Source organism: Hypanus sabinus, unplaced genomic scaffold, assembly GCF_030144855.1.
Source record: "Hypanus sabinus isolate sHypSab1 unplaced genomic scaffold, sHypSab1.hap1 scaffold_209, whole genome shotgun sequence".
Lineage (NCBI taxonomy): Eukaryota > Metazoa > Chordata > Chondrichthyes > Myliobatiformes > Dasyatidae > Hypanus > Hypanus sabinus.
This window is the reverse complement of record NW_026780194.1, coordinates 475,872-485,747: the sequence shown is the minus strand read 5'-3', so window position 1 is coordinate 485,747 and position 9,876 is coordinate 475,872. Positions and strand designations below refer to the sequence as shown.

The 9,876-nt window shown below is 45.1% G+C and overlaps 1 protein-coding gene across 1 annotated transcript in view; it reads left to right on the top strand.

Annotated features, from left to right (window-relative positions):
* The first annotated feature begins 2,215 nt into the window (after window positions 1-2,215).
* The window catches only part of LOC132387680 (zinc finger protein 850-like), a 98,574-nt gene continuing 90,913 nt past the window's right edge, over window positions 2,216-9,876 (top strand). The window contains exons 1-2 of the mRNA XM_059960053.1: window positions 2,216-2,354; window positions 7,224-7,389. The gene's annotated coding sequence lies outside the window, so the exon portion shown is untranslated. The remainder of the gene's footprint in view (window positions 2,355-7,223; window positions 7,390-9,876) is intronic.

Below are 9,876 nucleotides of genomic sequence, written 5' to 3'. Positions count from 1 at the left end.
AGAAACGTCCATTAATGTGCTTTAAATACGAGCGCTCTTCCGCAGGTGACGTCGGACACACCCCACACGCGTCTGACGTCACACACGGGCTCCCCACAGCGGGATCTGCCCTCAGGTGCGCGGCGTTTTACGTCATCCCGCGGAGGGAGGGAGGGGGGGGGATTTTATTGAAAAGGTGAAGATGGTGTGAGAGGGGGCGGACAGGATGTTTGTCCCGGTGCGGACGGGGAGGGCTCATCTGTTGAAATGTCTGAGCCCAAGGGATTCACCACCTTGGGGGCAAACACCAGCCGACTGTTGCCCTGCAAGCGGGGCTGATGGTCAGGACAAAGTGACAATTATTTGTGCTTTGTTGAGATTGTACCTGGAATATGGTGTAAAATCCCGCTCCCCATACTAACACGGGTTATACAGACCAAAGAACAAACTGCCGGAGGAACTCAGTGGGTCGGACAGCAACTGTGGAGGGAAATGGACCGTCAACATTTCGGGCCGAGATCCTCCCTCTGAAGTGAGAGTGGACGGGAAATAGTCAGAGAAAAGTGGTGAGGGGTGGGGATGGGGCAAGAGCTGGGGAGTGAGGGGGGATCCAGGTGAGGGGGGTGGTGGGAAGGTGGAAATAGTGACAGGGGTGGGAGGTGAGGGGTTGGGGCAACACGGGACTGCAGCGGATGGAAATTAATTCCATAGAGGATTAACAAAGAGGTTAGAGAGTATTTGTTATAGAGAGGGCAATGAAGATTCACCAGACTGATCCCTGCAGTGGTGGGGTCATCATACGAAGAAAGATCAAATGTGATAACCCTTTCATTTAGAGAATCGAGGTCTGAGAGGAGAACACATTGAAATGCACAACATCATTACTGGTTGAACCAGGGATCCCAGTCTCTGAAACAGGAATGGACTGTCCGGGACTGAGATGAGGGGAAATGTCTCCACTCCGAGGGTGGTGAATGTCTGTAAATCCTATTGAGAAATATACCTGACATAATCACAATATATACCTGAAATATAATCACTATGTAGTAGCTATTTACTATACAATGTAATCACTCTTGTGTACCGAATATTACTATGTATTATTTTACTAGACACATTTTGCTATGTATTTTTTACTAGATACCTTGTATTCTCTTAGCTACATACTGTGGCAGTTAAAGAACACCTGTTTCGCATTAGCAACACTAATGAGCAGAAATGTACATATATACAACAGCATGGCTTCTGAAGAGATAACAGGGAGGATGGTATGAGCAGGAAATGTGAGGGAGGTTAAGGGAGGCTGACTGAGAAACAACCGTGGCCAGGAATGAGGCACAAGATGTGAACTGGAAAGAAATACTGGTGGCGCACCGAGAGCTGGGCAAGAGCGTTTGATTAGTTCATGTATAGATGATATGCAACTAAAAATTGATTGGGTATGGTGATGAAACCGAAATGTAACTGAGATAAGAAATTACTATAAAGAATGTTGTACACCGGAGCTCGGCGGGCTTTCGGTGACAAGATCATTGATTGCCTCAGCCTTTGTTTTCAAATAAAGGTTTAAACATCTCGAAGAACTGTCTGCGTCTCCTGTTCATATCATGTAACCACAACAATCCCCACCACAGAGAGCGGTGGAGACTCAGTGATCGTCCTCACGTACAAAAGAGGCCGGCAGATGTGTGGAGACCGAAGGGATCGAGGAAATGACGATCGGGCAGAAACATGTGGCTGAGATGGAAGAGCAGCCGCCATCTTGCTGACGGTTAGAGGGGCTGAGTGGCCACATCCTGCTGTTTCTCACTTGATGTTTCAGTGTTCCTGTCCAATGAAGCCAGAGGAATGTAAATAGAAATAACTGTTTATGAACATAGACTGATTTAAATGAAACCCGCACATTTCCGGGGTGGTTCTGAATTGTGTGTCGGGACGGGATGGGAATCGAAATTATAACTCTGAGAACTCTATGACCTGGGGGTGGCTGAAAAGGGATCGGGGAAGATATGGAGGGAAAAACTAAATACTTGTCTAATGGAAATAATATAGGGAAATAATGAAATATTTTGGGAAATGCGGCGGTGGGTAGGGCAATATGTGAAGGGGGAAGAAACAGTCACCGAGTCACGTGATCATGTTTCACCGCAGATCGGTAGCATCTGCGGGTTTGATTCCGATGCTCCGCCCAACGCCCGTGACGCAATGAGCACAATGCGCATGCTCACAGTCCTGGGAAAGGCAGTGTTGATTTTTCGTTCTTTGTGAAAGTTGGTTGGCGGTGTGTTCGGGATTGGGAGGGGGTTCTCGCCCCTTTGGACGGGGAGCCGGAGGCGGATTATTCTCTGTGGGGCAACACCAACAATTTTCCTTCGGTGAGTATTGAAGCCGGTTCCGAGCGGGGAGGTCTGACGGTGGGTAGTGAGTTAACTTTCCAGAACTCAAGCAAGATAAAGCCTGCAGATGTTGGGAATGGGAGCAAAGCGCACAAAATGCTGGAGGAACTCAGCAGGCCGGGCAGCATCTAGGGGAAGAATACAGTCGGCATTAGCAGCCGAAACCCTTCGGCTGGACTGGAGAATAAAAGGTGGGGGTGGGGAGGGAGAGAGAAACACAAGGTGATCGGTGCAACCTGATGGGGGAGGGGATGAACTTTCCCGAACTGGCGGCCTCGCCTCGCTTCCTTCACAGAATCTGCCGGGGTCGGTCCGGGTTGTGAGACCTTCTCACCGAACCGTCTGAGATGAGCCGCCGCTCAGCCCCTGTTCTGGTCCTATTAGCAGGATGAAGTAAAACATGCTTCCATATTGTTACTGACAGAGAATTGTACAATTTACGTTCCGTGTGTTTTCTGAATGTACTTGCCTGTGATGCTGCCACAAGTCAGTGTTTCTTTGTACCTGTACCTTCCCGTACTTGTGCACTTGGCAATAGATTCAACAGGACCTGAGAAATCTCAGTGAGATTTGATTCGTGATCATCATCTTGGCAGCTCGGTAGGTTAAATGTATGACAGTACACTGTAAAATGCAAAACCCTGAACAGTGTCGATGATCAGAGGGATCTTAGACTCCAAGTTCATCGCTCCCTGAAAGAGACTGCACAGATTGATCGGGTGGTTAAGAAGGCAAATGGCATGGTTGTCTTTATTAGTTGAAGCACTGAGTTCAAAAGTCGGGAAGTTGCGTTGCAGCTTTATAAAACTAGTTAGAGCACATCTGGAGTGTTTCATACAGTTCTGGTCGCCCCCATTCACGGAAGGATGTCGGGGCATTGGAGAGAGCGCAGAAGAGTTTTACCAGGATAGTGTCCGGATTAGAGGGCATGAGCTGTAACGGGAGGTTGGACAATCTCATGTTGTTTTCTCTGGATAGATGTTTATATGATTACCAGAGGATTAGAAGCAGTGTCTCAGAAGGCAGCGTCCATTGTTAAGGAACTCCAGCACCCAGGGCTGCCCTTTTCTCAATTTTACCATCAGATAGCGAGGTACAGAAGCCTAAAGGCACACACTCAGTGATTCAGAAACAGTTTCTTCCCCTCTGCCATCTGATTGCCAAATGGACATTGAACCCTTGAACACGACCTATGCCTCTTATAATCTTATACACCTCTATCAGGTTACCTCTTATCCTCCATCACTCCAAGAAGAAATGGCCGAGTTCACTCCACCTATTCTCATAAGGCATGCTCCCCAATCTAAGCAACATCCTTGTAAACCTCCTTTGCACTCTTTCGAAGGTTTCCACATTCTTCCTGTAGTAAGGTGACCAGAATTGAGCACAGTGGTGTGTGACCAGGGTCCTGTATGGCTGCAACATTACCTCTCGCTTCTAAACGCATTCCCACGATTAATAAAGGTCAATGCAATATGCATCGTCTTAAACAGAGAGTCAACCTGCGTCGCAGCTTTGAGTGTCCTATGGACTCGGACCCCAAGATCCCGCGGATCCTCCACACTGCCATGAGCCTTACCATTAATGCTATATTCTGCTATCACATTTGACCAAACAAAATGAACAACTTCAAACTTATCGGGGTTGAACTCCAATTGCGACCCCTCAGCCTGGTTTTGCATGCTTTCGGTGCCCGCTGTAAGTGCTAACACTTTCCACACTATCCACTATCCACTATCCACAACACCCCCAAGCTTTGTGCCATCAGCAAATTTACTAACATATCCCTTCACTTCCTCATCCAGGTCATTTTATAAAAATCACAATGAGCAATGTTCCCAGATATATGGATACTGTAATTGATTTAGTTATTTATTTTTAGGATTATTTTTCTTCTATATTGCGTATTGCATTGAACTGCTGCTGCAAAGTTAACAAATTTCATGATGCACGCCAGTGATAATAAAACTGAATCTGAGTGGACAGATGATATATTTTTCCTGGGGGTTGAAATGTCTAATACACTTAAGGTGAGAGGAGATGTAAGTGGCAAGTTTGGCTCTTTTCACAGAAGTGGTTGGCAGCTGGACTCTCTGCCTGGGGTAGGAGATCCCACCAGCCACGTGATCCCGTTTGCCCCCCCATTTAACCACAGATGTAACAATCCCTTCGCTCATGCTCACAGACTCCGGGTGGGCGGTGTTTTCCTTTCTGCTCCGTACTGAAGAGGAATGTCTGTGGGATCGGGGAAGGTGTCCTCGCCTCCTGGGTCGGGGAGCCAGAGGTCATATCACAGTCTGTGGGCCAAAGATATTGCTGTCCCATCGGTGAGTACTGCGACCGATCCCGAGTGGGGAGATCCAATGTGGGCCGTGAGCCTCGAACTGAGAGCCAATTACTCATTTATTTTCCGTTTATCTGGGCTGGTCAAAAATGTGTCCCCTTCACTTAATCTGCATTGAACGATCCAAACCAGGAGCACAGGCTGTCTATTTCTGCAGAGTTGAAATGGGTGACCCACAGACAGGTCACATACGGCTTTTTCTTGCAGAACTCTCCCGCCCTCCAGTTTGTGATGCAAGATCACATGTTGTGTTGGGGAAATCTGATGTTGGCCACTGAGTCCCGTTAACTTTCCCCAAGTCGCCAAGCTTGCTGAGGCTCCTCACATTTGTCCGTGAGCTTTGTGGCTATTGTCTTCTCCCGGACTGGGGTGGGTGAGAAAGGAGAATGTCCCAGGTTGTGTGGATCTTTGATTTCACTGCCTGCTTTACCGAGGGACTGGGAAGTCTAGGGGAAGAGTGGTTTCTGTGATGTGCTGATCTGGATCCAAAAGTCTCTGCAGATCCTCACAGTCAGAGGCAGAGTAGTTACCATAAAAAGCATGAAGTGTCCGGATGGAAAGCTTGTTGATAAAACTACGGTGAGGATCAAAGTATATCTGGCAATGTTTTTACTGCTTGTTCTAACTTTGTCATTTTGGAATCCTTTATACAGTAGTATGTACCATTAATTCAGTATCTGCATATTGCTGGAGAACCATCAGTGATTGTCCTTGATCTCTTCTCCCATCTGGTTACATCTGCTCATTCCTTGCCCATCTTGTTCAACCTCTGTCCAGTCTCTCTGACCCCAGCTTCAGTGATATGCATCAACTATCTGGGTCAGCCTTGGTCCGCCCTGTATCACACCTTTTCAGTGATATATATCAGCAATCCTTCTAACCATAGTCTTCATTGTGAACTATTCTTTTACACCTTTGACCTCACTGAGTTATTTCCAAAATCACTTTTTGTTAGCTGGAATGCCAGAGGGTCATCAGGTCCCATTTCTGTTGTGCATTGGTGTGGAGGGTCTAGTTTTTGAACTGTGACTGGCTGACACATTTCATTGTATTACAGTCAGCAAAGAGTACTGGGAGAGTTGGTGCTTGGACCCTAGTCCTGTGATGGCTTTGACTTCAGTTAGTGCTTCTACAGAAGGGGCTGGATGGTCCTCCTTCTGCAATGAAGCAGAAATTTTGAGCAGCTGCACATTGGTTGTGGGGAAATCCCGGACTGCACTACCCAGTGTGAGATCTGTGAGGTTGGGTCCTGGGATATTACAGTTTTCGATCCAGGTAAAATGGTCCCAGGAATCGAGCTGCTTGGGCTTATGGGGTGTTGAGCAAGTACTTCTGTTGTAGGATCAGATGTTAGTTTCTGGAGTTCCTTTGGAAGCATTGACTGCTAATCTGAGGAGTGGCTATGAGTAAATGGGCTGTTCTGTGTTTACAACAGGAAAAATAGACCTGCGAGTTTGGTGTTCAAACTGTGTTTAGAAATCCCCCCCACTCACTGTCATCTGTTGGCCACTCGGTGCAAGTCAAGCAGAATCTCAAGTTGCTGGAGATCTGCACTAAAAACTGAAAACGTTTGAAGTCATTCTGATGAAACGTTATTAACCTGAATTGTAGAGTTTGTTCCTCTCCCCACAGCTGTTCCTTACCTGCTGAGCGTTTCTGGTAAATCCAGCTTCTTTATATTACATTCATCCTGGACTGGTTTATATTTCCTGAAATTGACCTGATTTAACCTGGGAATGGAAATGGCTCTTTCTGTGCTGGTACAACAGTGAAGAAAGCACAACTTTCCCTATCAATTAACCTGGTACCAATTTGTCTATTTTTCCTGGAAATGTGTTCAGTGCAGTTGTTGCCAACAAGGTTCACATGAATAATCTCAGGAATGATCGGCTTTATGTATGAGGAGCATTTGATGGTTCTGGACCTGTGCTCAATGGAGTTCAGAAAGACAGTGGGAGTGGTGGGGGATGTATGGTTAAGTAAAACTACAGAATGCTGAAAAGCCTGGATACAGTGGACATGCAGAGGATGTTTCCATTAGACAGAGAGTCTGTGATCTCACAGCATCGTCTCAGAATAAAGATGTTTCCCTTTAAAACTGAGAAAAATGTATTGTCCAAAAGATGTCTGATCTGTGGAATTTGTTGCAGCAGAGGTTGGTTGAGGTATATTGATGACAGAGATTAATGTATTCCAGATTGCTAAGTAGCTGCAGGGTTACAGGAGGAAGACAGGAATATGTTGTTGGAATAAAAATCAACCATGGTTGAATGGTGGGCAGACCAGATGGATTGAATCATCTACTTCTGTTCCTGACTGAATGATTGCTCCTTATCCCATATCATTTTGTGACGTGTGAGGGACAATAAAAGATTGTTTACTGAGATCATTATATCTGCATTCAACTTCTAACTTTCAGTGAGTTTTGTTCTTAGTAACATTAAGCAGAAATGTTTGCTTCTCCGTTTTATTGTTAATGTGCTTTATTTTCTCTCTGGTTAAAGTTCAACCTGCGGTGAAAGGTCTATTGGAAGAAATACCCCAACTGGAAGCAAACCACAGCTGAAGACGGGAACAGCAACAAGTGAACCAGCCCGAGGACTGAGAGCATCAACTAGAGAGAACGCTCCTGACTCAGAGTTTCCATTGATTCAGTCAGGAGAAAGTTTGGTGAGTCTCATTTAGTCAAACATTGAGGTCATGGTTGAGCATGGTACGATGAATGTGCTGAGCTGTGTATATCACAATGCAAGGAGCATCGTAGGAAAGCCCAATGAGCTCAGGAAAGGGAATTATGATATTGTAGACATTATTGGAACTTGTTTACACCCAATAGTCTTAGGGATTTAGAGGAACAAATTTGTAGACAGATTGGAGACCATGCCAAGAAACAAAAGTTGATTCAATAAGCGATTTTGACTTTCCATATACAGGCAGTCCCCAGGTTACACATGAGTTCCGTTCCTGAGTCCGTCTTTAAGGCAGATTTGTACGTATGTTGGAACAAGTACATCCGGTATTATTTAGTGTCAGTTAGTCAAACGTTTGTCTTAGTATATAGTATATATTTTACTTTTCTATGTATATAAAACACTTATAAGTATGTATTCCAATAATTAAACTATTGTGTTGCTTAGTAATAATTGTAGCTTTCATCAGGGCAGGGACTTTCACATCCTCCATTATTCTCACTTTATCCATTATCATTTAAAATTGTTACAATAGTTGACCGACTGCAGCCTAATGCTTTTCCAGTGACGGATGGCATTTCACCTCTTTCCAAATGCTTTCTTATTCACACTTTATTTTCAAGTGCGATTGCTTCCTGTCAGTGGAACAGAAACACTGCAGGCGGTGGGTGCCGACCTCTGCCAGCTCCAAAGCTCCACTGGGTCCAAAGAACTGCAACACTAAATTCCCCAGGTCCTAAACTGTACACTGAGACAGGTTAAATGGGACAAGTGGGGGCTGTGCTCGGTTTGGGTATTTGATCCTCCACAATATTCTGTGTGGGAATTTAAACTGGAGGTGGCGGTGTTTTATTTACTAGGTCGAGTTGCGAGCTTGACATCAACCCTGCATGGAGGGTACGGGAGTCACTGGATCGACATCAACCTGGCACGGGAGCAGTCTGTCACAAAAACAAACTCGAGAACCTCCGTTCTCTAGCCCAGTGCTGAGCTGACTGCGCCACCAGCTGACAGGAATGGTGGGAGGGGTTTGTGGTGTCAGGGTAAATCTTACTAAGAAAAATTTAAGCCCAATACAAAGTTAAACACTCAACACAGTAGAGGCAATGACTTAAAGTGGTGGACTGCGTTCTCCTTCCTCGGTTCGTAAGAACAAGTTGCTCGTAAGTCGGACATTTGTAACTCAGGGACTACCTGTATTGATTGGGACTCGAATAGTGTAAAAGGGGTAGATGGGGTAGAGTTTCTCAAATGTGCCCTTAATCAGTATGTAAAATTCCTGACGTAGAAGTGTGCAATAAGCTGTTAGGAAATGATCAGGGCTTGTGACAGAAATTAGTGATCATAATGCCATGAAATTCAAAATAAAGATAGAGAAAGAGAGGTCTGGACCACGGGTTGATATTCTAAATTGGAGAAAAGTCAATTTTGATGGTAACAGGAAGGATCTGACAAGTGTGGCTTGGGACAGTCTGTTTCCTGGCAAAGGAGTACTTGGTAAGTGGGAGGCATTGAGAAGTGAAATTTTGAGAGTGTAGAGTTTGTATGTGCCTAAAAACATAAAAGTTGAAACGTCACCAGTGCAGGGAACCTTGATTTTCAGGAAATATTGAGGCCCCGGATATTTTGTTCCTCTAAATGCCTCAGACTGTTGGGTGCTGCCAAGACTCATTAATGACTACAATATCATAATTCCACTTCCTGCGCTCATCTGACTTTTTTTTAGTTGTCTTCTGTTAGGTTCTAAAAGCTTCCAAATAATGTTTGCTCTTTTGTTTTCCCCTCTCTTTGGCTTTTATGTTGTCTTTGGCTTCTCATTTCAGCCACGGTTGTGTCCTCCTGCCTTTCCAATGCTTCCACTTCTTTGGGATGCATCGATGACTCAGCTTCCAAAATGCTCCCAGAAACTCCAGCCATTGCTGCTCCGTTGTCACTCCTACCTTTTCCCTTCCAAACAAGTTTGGCCAGCTTCTCTGACATAGAAACATGGAGAAGTTCAGTACAGAAATAGGCTATTTGGCCCATCTAGTCAATGCTGAAAAAAACATTTAAGCTGTGCAACTACCTGCACCAGGACCATCGCCCTCCATACCCCTACCATCCACACTCCCATCCAAACTTCTTTTAAATGGTGAAACCGAGCTCATATTTACCACTTGTGCTGACATCTCATTCCACCCTCTCACAACCATTTCAGTAAAGAGCTTTTCCAAATGTTCCCATTAAATTTTCACCTTCTCCACTTACCTATGACTTCTGGTTATCATTGTACCCAACCTCAGTGGAAAATCCTCCTTCCATTTACCCTATCTTTACCCTCATAATGTTGTATACTTCTGACAAATACTCAAAGCAATGTATAATTTAATTGTTTATGTTTAGAGCATTTTTAGGTGTATAAGCTGATGAGGGGTATTGATCATGTGGATATCCACAGGTTTATTCCCAGGGCTGAAATCACTAACAC